The following is a 14,662-nucleotide window of genomic DNA, read 5'->3' as shown; positions in this document are numbered from 1 at the left end:
GGACTCCCCCTCCATCAGAGTCGTTAAAGAGCAGCCATTACAGATTGACTGAACACTTTAATGTCAGTTGTGAAACAACCACCAACCCAAACGGCAGCCCAAACCTGCACTCCATGCAGACACACGGATACTTTCAGACTCACACTACTTATTCCAAATAAACAGAATGAATAGTTCAAGAGATCAAGTTGTGAGCAAGCGTTCACAGTGACTGCAGAGTTCATCCCCACACAAGCCATTGGTATGTTCACCTTCTGGTTTTTGTCATCACTTGCTATTTCATTAGGCTGTGTTTAGACTCCACATGCTTCATCCTTTATGAGCCCTTCTGATTAGTGACATCAAGAAACTTGTCACTTGACAATTTCAGATGGGTTTTCCTCTCCCCACCTCACCTCACGTGTGCCCGCGCTTGCCCGACTGTCACAATTCCATCAGTGATGGGCAGGAACAGATTCCCGAGTAGCTTTCCCATGCTTTCACCAATTCACTGAGTTCCAGCTCCTGGCAGCCTGCGTATAAGAGAAACCCCTGCAGCTGTCCCCAACAGAATGCTATCTTACTGCTCTTTATAATAAGATTTTAAGATACAAACATAAACACTGCAGAGTTTCTTTACTGCAACTGCAAAAACCAAAGGGCTGTAAGACAAGGTGAAATGATTTACTGACAAAACTTGTAAAGAGAAGCGAAATAACTTTTTCCTCTCAATACACTGCTGTACAGTCGTCATTGTCCTTTCTTACCAGATGCCATTTCCAATACCTGCAAGAAGTGCTTGTATTATGCTAGGGAGCAAACAGGATCAAGCTCTTCAACCTGGCAGTCTTCTATCAACAATGAAAGAAAAAGATACAAAGACCACGAGCCCAACATGATGTCACTAACTGTGACACAAATGGCAATGTACTGCTTTACTGGTAATAAAAGAAGTCAGGGAAGACCAAGGCTCATTGTCTTTCAGGATGAACTCAAGTAGCTGGTCACTCATCCCTGACAGTATAAAAAGGCAGGGAGACCCCATTGCAGCCAGCATCTTAGTGCCTCAGCCATGAGCTCACAGGCTTTGGTCATTCAAGGGTGGAGATAAGGAGGCAGAAAGCTGAAAAGAGAAAACTTTCAGTGGAGAAGTCCACAGCAAAAGGAGAGTCTGTCCTGCCATAAACACACAATCTGCTGAATTCCCAGGGAAGAAACCCTTTTTCCTACAGAAAGTAAACAGTTTTATTGGGACAGGAAAACATTCTCTGGAAGACACACTGACTGTTTCTCTTGGTAACTCTGTAATACAGCAGAGATTGACCTTTGCATCTCATTCTGATGCTTATCTTGAACAAACAGCCTAGAAGTCAATGTCTACAGAGAAAAAATTAGGGAAGCGACTTTTCTGTAAAAGTGCAGAGCAAGTCCTAGGGAAAAATTTAATAAATACGAGTTCAGCTGCGGTGGCTGAATGTTAACCAGATTTGTGATGCGGCATGTATTGGTCCACAAAATGCTTGCTGAGACACGTTACACTTCAATCTTGAATCATACGATTAAGTCTTTCAGGGAGAAAGTGATCCTTTGTGGCTTTTGTTATCTCAAAATACGTTATATTTCAGTACCAGCAGCAGAACAAACATTTTCTTATTTAATACACACATCGGCTTTTTCCTTTTATCTTGTGGGTGAATTTAGCATTCAAGGAATGAATCCCACTAATTAAAGCCAATCCTAATGAACGCAAGGGTTCTGACAAACGTCGCCCACGCAGACGGGGGAGTGACCCTTACACCTGGCTGACAGCACAGCCACTCCTGCAGTCTTGGCTTCAGTTGAACAGACAATAGTATTGAACTGTGTACAGAACGGCCGCCGGCAGCCCTGCGTTCAGCTATGAGCTCATCAGGATGTGAACTGGGTATTTTTCCCACTCATTTTCTTTTTGACTATTGGAAAAAAATTATAAAGTACTATTATCACATGGTAATATTCATAATAAATATACACAGGTTCCAAATAAAACATTTCTAACCTAATAAAGCTGTTTGTTTTCTCTGAGAGGTTTCAGGTGAAAACTCCTCAGCCATTTTTGCTGATGCTCAGCTAATTACATCATTGTTTTGCATTTGCTGTTGCACAACCACCACGAACAAGGTGTGCCTTACAATTAGATGTTGCAGCCCATACACCTGATTAGGTCAATAATTTAAATATTAACACAGTTACAGAACTGAATGCAGACATATGCTTGTCAAAAAATAAGTCATCCTATACTCTTACACAGTATTCTTTTAAAAACATGGGACTTGGACGTTTTCAGACGCAGAATCTGGATGCCTGCCACCAGATCCCACCTTTTGCTCCTGTACCCACTGTGGCTGCCAGTCTCCTAGCTCTGTCCTGCAGGACAAGGTAACTGAGTCACAGTGCAAACTGAGTCACATCACTGCACAAAGCCAATGCCATGATCTCATCCCTGTTCCAGGAAAAGGAATAAACTCAATTCCTATTTACACCAGCAAATCTAGCTTTCAGCAAAGACTGGCAAAGGCCCTGACCACATCACAGGGAGAACAAGTAACATGAGCAGCACCCTATTAAGGAAACTATTAAGCTAAGCGAGATAGTGACATTGAGACTTTGAAAGAAAGTCTCAGTGCTTTGTCAGAGGATTTTTGAATTTTAAAGGATTTCTGAAGTTTAGCCAAATCTATGATCCTTTTTGGAAAGGTTAAGGTACCTGGAAGTTACCTTTATGTCAGGTTAAAAACAATTTTGTATATTAAAGAAGAGATTTATTGCACTATTTCAAGGACTCTAACCCAATCTAAATTGGCCAGGAGGTTAATTTTGAACCTCTTCACCCTTTTTTAAATATTGTATTTGAATTATTTTCTAGCACAGCATCAGACATGCAGAAACAAAATCTAAAATTACTAAATCTGACTTAAAAAGAATACCTGTTGATCAAAGCCTCTAGCTCATCTGTGTTTTGGGTTGTGTTTTGGGGTTTTTTTTTAGACCTAACTAGCAGGAAAAGTCTTATCTTCTAAGAGTTGCACTTAAAACTGATTGCTTATAAAGATTTGAAGAATGATTTGGATTATCATTCTAAAACAGCACCCAGGGGAACTGGGTGGATCAAGGGATTGCTAATGAGATATCGAGTCTTTCACATCTAAACTGCTTATTTAAATTCAATCCCAGACAAAGATCCCCCAACTGGTGGACACCTGATAATCTGTAAGAAACGAGGTGACGTTCTCACTCTATTCTTAGAAGATACGTGTTTTAAGAGCGCTGAACTGCCAGAAAAATTGGCACTCTTTGCAGTGAAACCAAAGAGGGAATTGTCAATGAAACCATTTAAATTAACTTTTATCCCTCAATACAGGAATATAAAACAAGGCTTTGGCTTTCTGCATCTGGTTTAGATCACAATTACTTTCCCCAGCCTGCTCAAAATAAGAGTTTCAGCCTCTAAGACTACTACAGTAAATCCAAATTCAACATTTTTGTAAGGTAAAAACTACTATTTAAGTTTCAGAGTAGCTGTATTGGGTTTTAATGACTTATAATTTACAGAAAGGGCGGTGATAGACATTAATGAGTGACTGAGACAACTTTCTAGTATGCTTTTCTGCAGGAGCAGTCATTATCACATGCCAGTTGCTCAGAACATTGCACTCTCTAGTCCTGGTTATTTAATAAAAGCATATTAATAATTTCCAATCATTTATTTACACTCAGTGAATTTAGACCTTAGTCTCACTAATAAATTACAGTAAATGTATCAGTTTAATTAACTTACTAGTCATAGCTGTTCTACAGATGTTTTGTTGGTTTGAACATACTTCAGTCTATGAACTATATACAACTCTTATTACTGTGATTCGCGATTTACTAATGGGGTTTGTGACATATCAGCCACATGACATGTGACTGTTTCTCTTTGCTGATGACTAGGTCGGACTGAGAGTCCCCATCACAGGCCTAAAGCTCTTTTCTCTTGGTATGTGACATGGCTTTCTATCTCAAGCCCATGATTCCTTTACCTGGCTTTTCCAGCCCAAGCCCATAGCCACTCCAGGGAGATGGATTGCCCTTACCTGTACACGAATCAGTGGGTTGGGCACACACCAATTGCCATGGCAGGAGCCTGTTCCCCTTGCTCAGCTTTCTTCCCTCTTTCCTTCCTCCCATCACTCCTTCCACCCCATCATCCAAGCCCCCTCTCCCTTGCAGCCCCATGGCCATTCTCACCCATGCACAGGAGGGGAACCTACCAGAGCAAGGTCCAGCCATGTGCTGGCGGCACTGCATGGAATGGGGGAGGCTGGAGGAGTTCTTGGTTGTGTCTCTCAAAGGATCCCCCTACCAAGTTCATTGCTGTAGGAGAGAAACCAGCTTCTCCCTGTACTAGGTACCAGGGCAAATCCAGAGTTGTTATCCTTTGTTCTGGGAAGAATAAATATGGTTCCTTCAAATAATGGAAGGTGTTGACCATCCACAGATGCCTCTTCTGCCTCTATAGGCATGTACAGTTACGATGATTTTTCCCTCTATACGTCATTCAGTATTTATCATGACTGAATGTTATCTGCAATTCTGTCATCCATTCAATCAATCCTTTGAATTATCTGCAACCCTTCAAAATCAACCTTAGTTTGGAATAATTCTGTATTATCAACAATCTTTGTCATAGCTCTTTTCATCTCTTTTTCCAGGCAATCTATGAATGCATTGCAGAGCAAAGATCCTGGGAGGCTTATGACAGTAATTACATTTATGGTGGGAAACCAGCCATTTATTGCTTCCTTACATTTAAGTTGTTATTAGTCTGTGAGCAGAATTCTCCTCTTTCTCATGGCAGCCTGGTTACTTTAGGAAGATCTACCGAGAAACTTTAAGAAAAGGCTTTCCAAATCCAAGTCCACTATATCAATTCTTTACACGCTATTGACTGGAGGAACTGGAGAAATATGACTTCCCTCTACAGACATCACATTGACTCTTACGTAATGTGCTATATTTATCTTTCTGTTTACCCATCCTTTCCTTATTATCCTATAGAACTGTTCAGCCTTACAGAAGTCAGAGTTAATTGCTTGCACTTCTCAGAATGATCCCTGGAGCCTTTTAAAAAATTTTATTATAGACACCGATTTACACGATAGGTTGCATACCACAGTTACAGGCTCAGCGATTTCTTGGGCACTTACCATTGGGACCAGCTGACCTGTTACTACTCACGTGATCAAATTATTCCAAAATCTCTTTTGCTAACACCTTAATTTTTTTTTTTTTTAGACAATTCTATATACAATAAAAAACAGGTTGAGCTGACAAAACTGTGTAACTTGCAGTAGCAAAAATCAAAAGTCTGGAAAGTGACCTTGAGGGTATAAATACAAGGCTTCCCTGTTCTTGTCTTCAGAGGAATACTTCACACGTCAGTCTACAACATGAAGTTTGATGCAAAGATACAGTAGCTTCTCAAAACCTTTGTAAATAGTGATGAATGACTGCCTTCATTGCAGACGATGTATTTTTCGATTTGGTGAATGGATAAGCTATTAATGAGGACTGCCTATGACCATGAAGAATGGCATCTTTGTCTCTATCATAGGGCAATTTTTTGAAAAATATACACCTCAGAGTATAACCTGGATGACTGACTTTGCTAAGTAACACACACTAATGCTAATGGTAGAACTGCACAAACAATAAGATAAATTACCACTACACACTTCCAATGACCTTTTAAGACTTAGCATGTCAGTGTTTATGGACACAAACATTCCAAGACACACAGAAAACTGCAGCCATTTGGAAGTCTTCTGATGGACACCTCACCTGGAGGCAGGCTATCTCATCACCTTAAAATGATTTCTTATTATTTTCCTTGAAACATTTCCTGGATAAAGCTCCTGGAGATAAGACACTTCTTCCTGATTGTGTTAATCCCTTATCACATTCCCATCCACAAATTTCACATACCACAGGGACTCTCCTCAAAACTGACACTCAGTGTGACACTTCTTGTATGGTGCAGTTTCTGAATTTGGTCATGAAAACAGAAACGAGAGATGTTTTTGAAGAGCATGTTCCCATGTATTTGTAGCATATATACGACAAGCAGACAAATATAATATATCATAATAACATATCTAGCTTTTGACTCTGAGAACAAACAGTGGGTGTTTTAGTTCTTGCTTAATGTGAACACCACTGGGAAGTACTTTTTTAAAGGATAATAAGGCAGTTGAAAGGACTAAGATTCACGAAACTATGAGAAGAGGATAATTTTGTGATGGGTGTGGACTGTGGGAGTTTTCTGAATAGATGCTCAGAGCCAAGAAAAGCTAACTAACCCTTTCTTCTTTTCCTAAATGAAACAAAAACTTCTAATAAAGGCATCAGATACACGGAATAACATTATTGCCATAGGACATGCAAGTGCAGCAAAGCCAGGATATGACAGCATTTCAGTGATAAGCACAAATCACAGGTTTAGAGACTAATAAAACATAGGAAGCTGAAATTAGAAAATGTTGCAAACATAGCTGAGAACATAAACAAAATAGTCCTGAGAACAGTGTGCTTACCACGTTAGTGGAGGGAAATTTGCATAATTAAAAGGCATTGATAATTTACGTAATACAGGTGAAGGAGTAAGAACAGGGTTGTGTTGTAATTAGGAGAACTATTTGTCAGTCTTTTTTAAATTGGACTCCAACTTCAGACACGTCAGTGGCATTTAGATGAGTAAAAGTTATTGGAACAACCAGATTTAAACCACATCAGGGCAACTGACTTGTACTTTATCAGTAAACCAAAGACCGTGGAGTATGCCACCAACCAACATCGGGGGGCAAAAAGGAGGGTTTTAGACAGTCTTAGAGGTTGTGGGACAGAAAGTGCTAAATGAGGGGACATGCCAAAGATCGGTTAGAGCACAGAAACAGAGAGCTGACAACCAAAATCGGAAATACCAGATTATTAACAAGGAAGTCTCATGGGTGATGGATTTTGCAGCATAATCTAAAGGTCAACAATTTCTGACCAGAAAACTAATCACATATCAAATTCACTATTTGCAGGACACAATATGTAACAAACAGCCAGTTTTCTCCATCAGTTAGAAGTATTTTAGAAGCTTTAAGCATGTCAAAGTATTCTGAGCTCAAGCATGACACAGGGGAGGACTCCACAGGGATGTGTCTGAAATGGCTGAAAATTATTTTCATGAGTTATATACTTTAAAAAAAAATAAAAGAAAAAAAAAGACTGTCACATGGACATTCAGAAGCACTCAACAATTAATCAAGACTCTCAAGCTGCAAACTTGAAATGCCCTGCTTCTCTTCAGTTAGGAAAACTGGTTTAACCAAGCAATGAAACAAATGCATTCTCTGAAGCACTGCATGGCCTGTAAATGAATAGGCAGAGGTGAAAGACCTCCGAAAAACAGCGTTTTCTATTTGATTTTATCAGTCATCTTGAGCAGGGTTAGTGTCCCTGATGGTAATATTTTAACCCTGAACTTGACACACACAGACTTTTAGATACGAACTCCACACACACACAGAAATGCATTCATATATATTACAAAACTCAAATCACTGGTTACCACAACACAAGTAGTAATTTCAGCTGTTATGGAATTGATAATTAATTCTGTAGTTTCAGTTGCAGAATTATTATTTGAATATTATAATACCCCTCTTTTGCACACACTTTTCTGAATACGCCTTACAGGAAGAAGCATTCCCTATTTTAAGTAACTTCTGAGAGTTTTACAGACTGCTGAAAGCATTTAGCTATGTTTTCAGATGCACACTTTTAAACAGGAGCACAGAAAACATACACATAAGAAAGGAAGCGCACATTTTAAGAGCTGGATTAAAGACAGCACTTTGATTTTGCCCCATCTGATGATTTGATTCCATAAGACCACGAAGACAACCAACCAGTGGGAACTAAAACATTAGATCACAATAAATCAACATACAACAGAATATGAGCTGAGGCATTAAATTTATATTTTCCAGACCATTGGCTCTTGTGACCCAGAATATACTGGGAAATGCAAAGTTCTGCTGTCAGTTCTGTAGCTCTGTTTTGCTCTAGCCCAAAGAAACAGTCACAAAGTGCAGGCTCTTGCTTCATTCTCTTGCCCTACACTGGATCAGACTTATTTTTAGGCATGGCATACTTAGAGTCTTGCTACACATAGGAGCGGTGAAGACTAGGTTCGTGCTCAGTCTCAGACTGGGAGGATGCATGCGCCGTTTCAATGGAAATAGCAGCTGTTGGGGGACCATACAACCAGCTGCAGAGCTGCAAGAAGCTTTAGCATACTTGGGGACAACAGGATTTTCAGACATTTCTATCTCTAATACAGACAAAATCTTTACTGAGCATAAAATAAGCTGCTGCTTTTTGTAAGGGTCTTGGGCTTTTAAAAAGCCTTTCAAATAAGAAAATATTTCAATGGATGGCAAAAACCACACTGTCAAAACAGAAGTTAAATTCTTGACACAGGCAGCAACTTTTCAGAAAAGCAGAGTTGAAAAAGAGCCATCAGAATTTTTAAAACTATGACCAGATCTCAGTAACCTTCCAGGAAACTGTGGCAATTTCATCAAGAACAGCTTAGGAAAATTTCAACCTGAGGCCAACGCCTATTATGAAAAATCAGAGCTGAAGCATCCCAAAGTTACAGGCAACTGTTCCACAATGGGACAAGTCTGAAAACCCCAACAATAAGCAACCACACATGCCATACTAAGCCCTGTCTATGCCACAAAGGAAAAAAAAAAATTAATATTCTGCTGTGTTTTGGTTAAGATGCTTTCAGCATGCCCTGCCTCACCAGTACCACCACAGCATTTCTCCTGAACATCGTGCTGCAGTCAATGACTTCCCAGGATAGCTTTGTTTCTCTTCCCTGTCTCCATGTTATTTTAGAAATCACACTAGAATAACAGTGGTGGCAGATGTTTAAATGTGTCTGTTGGTACTACAGTTTCACAAAGGCTGCAATGGCCACATCCTGCCCACTGCCATCCAGCCTGCTCAGCTCCATGGGGGCACACACAAGAATGCCTCCTTTTGACAGCCCAGTTCAACAACAGTTCTCCTGGACTTCTAACAAAAAAGAGTTACTAGGGTTACTGTGATATTAGATAGGTTTCAAGGTCACAGAATAAGCTGGAATTAGTATACAAACTTTGTAACTTTCTGCACAAGATTTACTTATACTTAGAAATAACAAAATTAAATCCACAGGGATCTCACACAGAATATTTTTTTCCCTCTTAAATCATATCCATTAATACTACTATCACATACAGGAGAAATGAGTAAGTCAAACAATAATTTTAGTCAAGGATTTATACCTCTATTGGGCAGGAAAGATCTACCCGTGTCAGTGGCTTGTTGTATGGTATGCAAATTACCCTAATGATATCAAACAATTTTCTTTAGTCACTCATTCATCCGCCTAAACAACTTTCCAATATACAAAGATAAATGAAGGAGCTGAACTACTAAGTTTTCTGTCACTTTACCACAATGGGTTGTTTCTAACACTACTGTCAAGCTGCTTAGGGTAAATTCTTCATATATTCATTTTAAGTTCAGTTTTCATTTTTACCCTGTCAAGGACTCTTAACTAAGGACGAAAGATCATAAAAGAGCGCATTCTGAAAAGTACCATTTTCTTTACCTGTGTTTTTTAAGAAGACTTCTAAGACACCAAAGCCCTTCACACATTAAAACCTTCTGGTATAACCAGTTAAGGTGATATTCTCCAAAGCATCATATTCACCATAAGAAACCAGTTTACCTATTCTCATACTTACGGTAACTGGGAAAGAAAAAAAAAAAAAAGTTTTGTTGTGCAACCAAACCACCTAAATACTGCCTTAGAAAAAGCAGAAACTGGGCAGAAACTCACATTCCCAGATACAACAACCGCTAATATTATTTATTTGTACTGTTGGCAGTGGTCAAAGGTCTGGCTTGCAAGAACTGAGCCACAGCATGCAAAGCAAGGTATAGATACAGCAAGTTTTTCTGTAGACTTTAGACCAGGCACAAAGTATGGAGGGGAAAAAGAAAACCAAACCAGCAGTTACAGAAAGGAAAAGCAAAACACTGGCTTAACTGCGTCAAAAGAACATTTGCAATTAGCCTGTGAACATATTCCAGTTGTGCATTGCACAGATAAACTAAGTCAGGGCAACTAAACGTTACCCTTTGCATGTTGGTGCAGCTTCTATTGTTCGTGTGCACGGGCATATCGCTACCACACGAGATATAACAATGTGTAATTGCACCTTGGCACTTTCCCTGGAAAGAGAGAATTCCTGACTGTCCTTTCCATCAGCAGCATGACTCTGAGTTTACTCTAGCCAAAGGAGGGGCAAAGTCTATGGAATATTATGCTTTAAAGTTTCTCATATAAACTTTCCACAGCAGGGGGGTTGGAACCAGATGATCTCTAAGGTCCCTTCCAACCCAAACCATTCTGTGATTCTGTGATATACCTGAGGTGGAAGTGCAGACTTCTAACAAGCAAATAACACTAAATCCAGCAGAACCATGTTACCCTCATGTGCAGCTTTCTTATAGCTCATACCTCTCCATCAATGAACCGAAAATAACTTAGCAACAAGACCTGATCTAACTCCCAGCAAGATCACTTGCCCATACACAAGATGAAAGTAACTACTAATTTAATGCAAAATTAACTGTTCTTTCTGAAATTTCAAGGGTCCAAACATGAAGGTAAAAAATGTTTCTTTCCCAAGATAAAATAAAAAAACTCAGAAAATGGATCTCGGGTAATGATATACAGGAAATGAAGTGTTCTCACAAACTTTTGTCCATATAGGTGAGTAGGCACTTTAGAGCTGGGACTCAGACCAGGACAACTTCACCATTTTTGGACAGAGCAGGCTGGTGAGCCATTAAGGAAAGTTATTTCTAACAACTTTCAGCTGTACTTAATGACGTAAAGATGAACTTCATTATACAATCTCAACTTTGCAGTGAACACAAGAAGCTGTCTGATGCTTCTTACTTCTGCATTTTTTAGGCAGTGGCAAACATTTGGCATTCTTCAGTTTCTGGCATGCCACCCCTACCAATTGCCAAGCGAAAGCTGAGGGTCCAATGTCAATATATTTGTGACAGAACCTGCCTGTGACTTTCAATAGCTATAGCTGTGCTTGCCAGAGTTGCACAGTGAGACAAGGAAATGTGTGAGGGACTAATGGCTCAGCAAACACGGCTCAGCTGTTTCCACAGCCAAACCACCACAACTCCTGGCTGTTAACTGCAAGAAAAATGCACCAAAGGGGGAGTTTCAAAGGCAGGAGTAGTTCTGCAGTTTTGGTAACTTCCTTGAGATGTGTTTGCTCACTTCCAGTTACGCAGTGGGTTGATTCTTCATAATTGAGATTTTAATTTACTTTAAAACTTTTCCCTTCAATATATTTAATGAGTACAACAACACTACAAAACATCTATTAGTCAGCTAATACACCCACGCCTGGGGTGTGTTCAGCCCTCGGCAACACCGCTGCACCAGTACATCCCAGCGGCATGCACGCTGGCTGACAAAAAACACACCTTGGTGTGTGTTACTGCTTACATAAGACAGGAGTTAGCATATAGAACTGTATATTAACGACACACCTCAGTACATCGTTAAACTGGAAACTATGGCTGTACTCCATTAGAGGCTTAGGTATGTGCTGGATTACACAGAGTAAAATTAATTAAGAAATCCTGCGTTCTTGCTGGTGGGAAAGATACGCTGGGAACAAGAGAGTACGCTCTTCATTGACCTACATGGAGCAAGGTCAAGGCCAACCTCCCAAGTGCTGAACGCCTCTCGGACAGAACCTCTATCCTGAAATGCTCCATGATGATACGACTCATTTAGACAGAATGAAAAAAATGTGTGCAATCAGATGGTGAGAAATGTGATGTGATCTCGCCAACCCTTCCTAGGCTTTTTTTTCCCTAGGTTGGTTTTACAGTTTACTACTCATGCTCATCCTGGCACCAGGAACACACGGCTGGGACCTCCCTTTCTGATGCCAGCCCACGCATCGGCTGGTGTAAAGCAATCATGAAACCCTATCATTAACAAGGTTGGCAAAAAACCTTCCCGCAGCAACAGTTATACTGACAAAAAGTTGCCTTGTCCCAGTGACTTTTTTTTCATTTGAGTATCGAGTTCAGGTGGCGGTGGAGCTGAGAGGGAGGTTTCCCCAAATAGCTCTGCTGGCAAAGCCCCTTCCATCTGCAGTGCAGCACTGACTCCAACAGAGCAACCTCAGCAGTCATCCAGCCACTGGCGTTTTAATACTGATTTTTATTCATTGCCCTATTTTCAGTATCTAATACTTTTTCCTCTAATGACTTTAACCAAGCTCTCCCCTTCTTTATGATTTTTACACTTTAATTTTTCAAGCTGACTCACCAGGAAAGTTTTACCTCCAGCTGCTAGCTTCCATCAGCTCTGCTACCAGGCCCATTTGCATGAAGAAGACATTAATTAGGGTGTTAATGGCTACAGAAACACCTTTTTTTATCATTTCAAGGAAGAAACTGCTGGAAACTCAGCATTCCTTGCAGAAGTGTCAGACTGCATAAAAAATTTAACAAACACCTATGCCTTTATTCGGTACACAGTGTAGACAGGCTTTGGCACCCAACAGCTCCAAACTCCAATTCTGTTTATTCTATTCCACCTTTCATTCAGGACCATTTTGTTGTGGAAAAAAAGGGCATGGCTTCTCCCACTGTCTTTGAGTACCAGAATATTTTTTTTAATCTTTTACATAAAATTCCATATCAGAGTACATCTTCACAACGAGAATATGGTTGTGTTCATGTTTGAAGTAACATGATGTTTCACAAGCCAGCTGAGCCAACCGCAAAAGAGGCTGTCCCCCTCTCCTTCCCTGCCAAGCCTTCCCAGTGCCAGCCCACGGTTGCGCTGGCTCTGGCGCTTGTCTGATATCTCGGTGAGTTCTGTTAACTCACTACACTGCCATAAAGCTGTTCACTTTTTTGCAGGGTTCCTTTTCTGCCAGTGGAGTTAGCTGAACCAGTAGAAAGAAGGGGCAGTGCTAAGCACACTTAGTGGGAAACGTGTACGTGGGGGATTCTTCCTTTTGACTTTTAGCTTTTAGCAAGCTGCTCAAACGGCTCAGGCATCTTGTAAAACCTCACCCTGAGGGCACCGCTTTACTAAATCACCAGATACAAATTAAGAGTTGGCTATTACAGAAAGAGACAGGTCCTGGTAGTCCTCCCATCTCACGTTAAACTAATTCAGTTCGCTAAAGGGGCAGAACACTACCTGGGTTGGCAGTAGCTCTTTGAACCGGCACATCTTTAGGTCAGGTCAGTACAGAAGCTGATGCCAGGCACAGGCAGAACTGGGTGGCAGGGGTGGGAAGGAGGAGAAGAGCCAGGGAGAGGAGTGATCCCACTCTCAGCTGTGGCAAGAGCTGAAAACTTGTGAAATCCATCTTATGAAAGCTCCTAGCAGAAAACACAAATAATTTCTCCACTCCTGTTAACAGACAACTGTGAAGTGACTGTTTCCCCAGAGTCTTTATATAAACTTGTTGAATTGTGTAAGAGCTAAAAGCAGTGTTGCTTTTTTATCAGAATTCTAATTTCATTTAATATCCCAGTCTAACAGTCCCTGCAAAAATAGACACAGTGATTTCAGATAGTGCTGTACACCAGACTGTGCATTACCTCTCTCCCCTCTTGCTGAGAGAATCCTGACTGTTCTTCATTTGGAGCTGTGCAAAATCAACATGGCTAGTTCAAATTGTCCTCGGCAGCAATTTAGAAGAAGCAAAGCAGGAAATTCTGGTTGTAATTTGAGAATAATTTTTGGACATGTCAGATGGATAAGAAACCTCAGTTCTAATCCTGCAGCTGGAACTGGGGGGAGAGCCCCCCCAAAGGCATCACACCAGCACTCTTCCAGGTACACACCAGGATTTGTATTTTAAATCACCATCTTTCCAAATGCTGGTTGTTTTCAACTTTCACTTGCTGCTGTTTTTAAAACATTTGTGTCTCTTGGGTAGGAGTTTCCAGTTTTGTTTGTTTGCTTGTTTTTCAATGGAGCAAGTTATTTGGATCCTCATGCTGTACATTACAGACAGATGGAGACAAGTGCATTTGTCAGGTGGGCTTCTGTCCCTCGGAGATTCGAGGCAGCCGGTACCTTTGCCAACAAAAATAATTTTCTCTGCACATATGCTACATCAGTACCAGGGAGGTTTGCACCACAATCGTGCCAACCCACTTACTGTGACATGTTTGTAAGTGTGGCATGACAAGACCTCAGAGCAGTGATCTCTGCACCCTGCTCTGACATGGATTCCGCTCGAGGAGTAGAGAGATATTTCTCCCTTACTTCTATTAAAACATACTCGTATCTTTGGCTTTGGGTGACTCATATCTGTTTTCTGATCTGTTCTGATAAAAGCCTATTAAAAAGATTTTATACAGAAACTTCAGATCCAATTTGCAGGAATATCTGGAGTCATAAATAAACAATGGAGTTCATGAAATCTGATCCATTAAAAAGACAATCTCATGACCTGTTTCTGGCTTTGGCAGATGA

The sequence above is a fragment of the Pterocles gutturalis genome, unplaced genomic scaffold, assembly GCF_000699245.1.
Source record: "Pterocles gutturalis isolate BGI_N339 unplaced genomic scaffold, ASM69924v1 scaffold43454, whole genome shotgun sequence".
Lineage (NCBI taxonomy): Eukaryota > Metazoa > Chordata > Aves > Pterocliformes > Pteroclidae > Pterocles > Pterocles gutturalis.
The sequence above is the reverse complement of the archived record's forward strand: the minus strand, read 5'-3'. Positions refer to the sequence as shown.